The sequence below is a fragment of the Mugil cephalus genome, chromosome 17, assembly GCF_022458985.1.
Source record: "Mugil cephalus isolate CIBA_MC_2020 chromosome 17, CIBA_Mcephalus_1.1, whole genome shotgun sequence".
NCBI classification, from domain to species: domain Eukaryota; kingdom Metazoa; phylum Chordata; class Actinopteri; order Mugiliformes; family Mugilidae; genus Mugil; species Mugil cephalus.
In genome coordinates this window covers 15,223,081-15,227,752 of record NC_061786.1, presented here as the reverse complement: position 1 = coordinate 15,227,752, position 4,672 = coordinate 15,223,081, and the positions used below count along the sequence as shown (strand labels likewise).

Below are 4,672 nucleotides of genomic sequence, written 5' to 3'. Positions count from 1 at the left end.
TGTTGTGCCCGGGTCTATTTGTCTCTGGCTCTTTGTGTTGCGGGAAGAGAAGTAGGTGAGTCACAGAAACTGGACCTACAAACGCTAATTGACTCATTCACGGTTGTAACTGACTCACCTTCTGAAGAACTCTACGTGACCCTGAGAGGGAAACTACTGCCACATGCCGATGTAGTAACGTGGTCACATGGTAGAAACGTGTTTGTCAAATGATCCGTGACACATACACACACACACACAATGAAAACAGATATAGAGGAACTACGTAGTAGAATTATATACGATACTGATCACTTGATGCAATTATATGCACAGATAGACAGGGCTGCCTCTGGTTTTTGGTTTAATTCATTCAATGCAGCCTGGTTCATTGTCTTCCTTGATAAAATAGAATGGAATAGAAAACCTTTAACTGTCACACAGCACGGTGGAATGGGGAAGTTGCAGAAAATACTACCGCCCGAACAGGGACTTGAACCCTGGACCCTCAGATTAAAAGTCTGATGCTCTACCGACTGAGCTAAAGCTGGGGAACAATAGTCTGGATAGGCGGGGGAAGAAGAAGGAAGAGGGGGAAGAAGGGGGAAGAAGGAAAAAGAAGGAAAAAGAAGGAAAAGAGAGGAAATTTTGAAAAGATGGAAGAACCCTGTAGTTATTAGTGTCTCTGCTGTCCATCACAAGTAAAATCACACATATTCTGGTCTATTAATTAGAGAAATTTAACCAAATATGACACTTAACTGCAGAAAAGCATAGGAGGCTCTTGACCCAAAGGTCGCTGGTTCGATTCCACCGTTGGAACATGAGGCCTTTAACACAGACTACTACCAAGTGTTATCACATGTACCTAAATGTACTTTTATAGTCAATTTTAATATTTCTGAATGAAGTACTGCAACAATGTTATCGTTTTCTATGAGTGAGTTTGCATTTTTGCAGTAAAAAATGAAGACAGTCACTGAAATGTAACAAATTTATTACAAATTTCACACACACACTCACAAACACGTGTGTTAAAGTTAAAAAACAAAATAGAACAGCAGCAAATTAAGACTTTTTTCTTTTAAAACTATTTACATTATATACATATTGACAAAGAATGTCACACCATGTTTTTTCCATAAGAGAAGTCAGTGGTGGAAGAAGCGCTCAGGAGTGAGGACCTAATGGTATATGAGGGAGGACTCTGGTGGATCATACCACAGTTTCAGGTCTTTGAAAAGACGCTGGTCTTTCCACAGGGCTGCTGAAATGTCTTTAGCAGCTTTGTGGGCAGCCAGGCAGCATCTGAAACAGGTACGATCCCCACATTTTTAGGCAATGGCAAGGTGAGAGGAGCAGAGGGGGTTCCTGGGGAGACACAGGAGGAGGTGGCAGATAACACTTAATATAAAGAAAATAAAATACTTAAAATAATAAGTTTAATACATAGATATGATAACAATCTACTCAAGAGCAGCTCCTGTTTCAAGTGTAGTAGAATATGTTCTTACAGCTGTAGCAGTGGAGGCAGAATGGAAGAGGCTTGATACAGGAACAGGAGAAGGAGGAAGAGACACAGGAGAAACAGTGTGCGTCCAGGTGGTGACACTTTTCTTTTTGTGGGGCTTGTGATGGGGCTGGATACATCAGAGGTCTGAGGGAATGAAGGCACAGTTCACATTATATGATGACCGTAGATGGTAATGAATGAATGAATCTATCATTATTGGCACAGCAGTCAATAAAACCAAATACATTAAACATGGAATGAATGCATGAAAGCCCCACTATAGTTACTGCTATATGAAAACAATAACAGTGTACCAGTGTATTTATTAAATCAAAGTCTATCTATGAATCTTTCTCTTTACTTTACATAAGTGAATGCTACCCAGCCAAACTTAAGTTTGGCTTTAACATGGCACCATGAGAGCCACTAAACTGTGGCTTTGTAAACTGACAAAAAGAAAAAAATGACCTTAACTGGGGCTTTGTATATTTTTTATAGTTGAGTATATTAATAATCTCATCTCATCTCATCTTCTGTATCACTTAATCCTGCACTAGGGTCGTGGGGGTTGCTGGAGCATATCTCAGCTGGCATCGGGCGAGAGGTGGGGTACAACCTGGACAGGTGGACAGGTCTCTAGTCTATTGCAGGGCTAACGCAGAGACACACAACCATTCACACTCACACTCACACCGAGGGTCAATTTAGAGTCACCAATCAGCCTAACGAGAATGTCTTTAGAGGTGGGAGGAAACCGGAGTTATATTAATAATAATTCTAATAATAATAATGTAAATATCAGCACAAGTAAATCCTCATTACTTACTGATGCCAAGGTTCACCACTAGCTAAGGAGACATCCTTTGGTGGTGGTGGTGGTGGTGAATCTGCAGGTAGAGTCCTGGCTGTAGCGTCTCACCAGGTGAAGGCCCTGGCTGCTGTTCCACTGTACATGAGGTTCCTGGATGCACTGAGACAAGGAGCGAACTGGAAGGCTACAGGTTCACAGACAAGATAAAAACAATTTGTAATACAACAGTATTCAACACCAGCACGTCATAAGAGACTTCAGATACGTTCTTTACATGAAAACCACATTTACAGGTCTGTGCACCTCCAAACAGTGACATCTGTCCCCTCATCTGCATTGGGCATTTTTCAATCTCTATGTTTGACAGCGAATAAGAAGGTGTTCCCTTTAAATATGTCATAGCTTTACATTTAATATGATACACATATCACTCTGTCCAGGTTTACCTTCAGATATAGATCATGCCACTTCTTCTGCCGAGGTGCTGGTCTGTTTCCTGCCTCAGAGGCCAAACGCCTGATCTCCTCCTCCTCTCCCACGGCCCTGTTTTTTTTGTTTGGACCCATCTGTTATTAACAGGAAAATGATATTTATACCAATACAGCTAATATTTGCTCATGACACAAATATGACCAATGTGCACACTTTTGTAACTTACTAATACACAGATATTTGTGCACATCGTAGGTTCTTACTTGCATACAGTCACACAAACAAACAGCTAATTATAAACTAACAGCAGTAGCCTACATATTATATATTTATGACAACAGAAGTGAATACTAGCTTATTATCAACTAGTAGCCTACCAGTAGCAGCTAGGCATGTTGAAGACAGTGGTTACAACAGAAGTGAATGTTACCAGCAGACAGATTTACTGCCTAACGTTACTGTAGCTTATTATTAACTGGTAACACTGCATATTCAAGACTTTTGTGACAACAGAAGTGAAAACTATACAGATTTCATTCATAATGTTATGCTAAAAGTACATAAGAACATACTCTCATACTCTGACGTCATACTGGCATACTGATAAGCAGTACGTTACAGTGATGGAGCGTTACTGTACGTTACCGGGAGTTACAGTAACGTACGTTGCTGTCGGAGCACAACGGTCACGTTTGAACTACACATGCGATGCGACGTCAAAGTCGTTTTTTTTAATAGTTATTTCTCTCTTTAATATATTATTAATATCTGCCTAGCTACCCGCTAGTTTATTTAATACAACATTAAAAAGGAGCGTGTTTACGTTTTGCGATGAATGAAAAGTTAACACCGAGCAAGCTAGACAGCTGACGGAATACAATGATATTAGCCACATATTTACCTTTTGTAGTTACAGGCAGCTGAAGGTTGTACGTCTTTCCAATCATTCGAGGCGGTAAATTTGAAATGACAGTAGAGGTCTTCTGCGGCTGCGTGAAGGCCGGACGGTTGAATTTTGGAGATGCGCCGTCGTGATTGGCCGTCGGAAAGATGGAAATGGCGGACCGCGATTGGTCCGGCTCGCAATTTTGGACAATGGCCGCGGGGATTGGCCGAGAGCAAAGATGGAGACGGCGGGCGGCGATTGGTCCGCCCGGGCAATTTTGGACAATGGCTACGGCGATTGGCCGAAGCAAAGATGGAGAAAGATGGAGACGGAGCGACGTGATTGGAGGGGAAGATACAGACTGTCGCTCCCCCGCTACCGCTCTCCGGGCTCTTCCCTCTCTTTTTTTCTTTCTTTTTTTCTTTCTTTCTAAAATGATGAAGTGATACTCCACTGTATGTACTATGGACAGACCCACTGTGATCTCACCCACTGGATTCTGAACCTCGAAAATGAAGCCCAAAGTGGGCGGAGCACGCCGTCGCCATGTTGGATGAGCTTTACTCCATATACACGTGGATACTCCTAATATGGATGTAGGGGGTTGTGTCGGACGTTGAAACCCATCCCCCCAACCGCCTGCTACCAGTTAGCTTAGGCTATCGCTGGTCACTCGAAGCAGGAACGCCCTTAATTATGCAAAATTGTAATCCTTAATAAAACTTAAAAGAACAAGTTAGAAAAAAATTCGCCCCCCGTACAGTTGTCATGAATAGTGAAATAAACAAGTGAGACCAAAACTATTTTTTGAACCTAGGCTGTAAACATGTTTAATAATGCTGTAAAGTTAGGCGCTTTTTAACATGGAGGTCTATGGGGGGTTTGCTCTCTTTTGCAGCCAGCCTCAAGCGGCAACTCGATGAACTGCATTTTTTTGCACTTCTGTAAGTCATGTGGCTAACTCTCACACACTTTCCCGAGACACAGCTTCACATAACACTTCTCTGTCACTTAGGTCAAAGGGACAGTCTCAACCGGGAGTACACTTTCA

General features: G+C 42.0%; 1 long non-coding RNA gene and 1 other non-coding gene across 3 annotated transcripts; both read right to left on the bottom strand.

The window, feature by feature from the left end:
- Positions 1-454: 454 nt before the first annotated feature.
- trnak-uuu lies at positions 455-527 on the bottom strand. The gene has a single exon. It is a non-coding gene; the product is annotated as a tRNA-Lys (tRNA).
- A 348-nt stretch (positions 528-875) lies between these two features.
- LOC125023970 lies at positions 876-4,009 on the bottom strand. Of its 2 annotated transcripts, XR_007114685.1 has the most exons (4): positions 2,750-4,009; positions 2,319-2,487; positions 1,494-1,636; positions 876-1,350 (listed from the first exon to the last, which is right to left on the bottom strand). It is a non-coding gene; the product is annotated as an uncharacterized LOC125023970 (long non-coding RNA). The 2 variants fall into 2 exon arrangements; XR_007114684.1 differs by having other exon boundaries at positions 876-1,636.
- Positions 4,010-4,672: the final 663 nt, after the last annotated feature.